Source organism: Otolemur garnettii, unplaced genomic scaffold (assembly GCF_000181295.1).
Source record: "Otolemur garnettii isolate 467f Iridium unplaced genomic scaffold, OtoGar3 scaffold00098, whole genome shotgun sequence".
NCBI classification, from domain to species: Eukaryota; Metazoa; Chordata; class Mammalia; order Primates; family Galagidae; genus Otolemur; species Otolemur garnettii.
In genome coordinates, this window is record NW_003852493.1 from 4,638,846 (window position 1) to 4,639,764 (window position 919).

The following is a 919-nucleotide window of genomic DNA, read 5'->3' on the forward strand; positions in this document are numbered from 1 at the left end:
AGAATTCTTAAATAATCATATAAGCAGAATAAAGAGCAAATCAAATTTTAAAAATCCTTCTCCACAGTAAATAGACCTATATAATTTTACAATTCTATCGCGTTTTCAACAGAAAACTCTGTTTGCAACAGAGTTCTACCAAACCTTCAAGGAACAGATTATTTTAGTGTTTCAGAAATTTTTAGGGTAAATAAAGGTGATCATATGAACTCCTATGAAGATGAAGTTACTATACTAATTGGAAGAGGTTTTTAAAAATGAAATAATAAGTAATGTAAGGTGAAAACATGGTAAGTAATTTAAATTGTAAAAGGTTCTAGATATTTGATTTTGAATTTTATAAAAATAAGCAGATGTATTGATTAGAAAAATAGATCTTGATTTGTAAAGGTAATAAACAAAGTAAAAAGATGAAAAAAGTGAAAATCAAGAGGAAAAAATAATTTTAAAACCCTGGAGAAAACAAAAAAACCAGAGACTAGAAGACCTATACTTTTAAACTATGAAAAGTAGAACTTTAAGAAAAAAGAGATGGAGTAAAAATAATAATCACTAAAAAAAACCAGAAATGAACCATCATTAAGAGGAAAAAAAGATAAATTTTTCAGATCCATCTGGACAACTCACACTCCTAGTCTAACAGGTGAAATTTCTGATTCTAGGAATAAATATTTTTTAAAAAATCACTTTAGAAGAAAAACAAAGTGGACTTAGATTGTTTAACCTACAAAACTAGAAGCCAAAAGAACAGCAGCCAATATTTACTACCACTTGGAGAGAGGACTGTGATCCTGAATAAACTATGCCACGAGTATAGCATTCACATGAGAAAGCAGAGATGTTTTCATGTGTCAAAAACTCAGAAAGTATAATCGTGTTGAAATTTAAAGCATCATATATAACAGTTTAGGTATATATA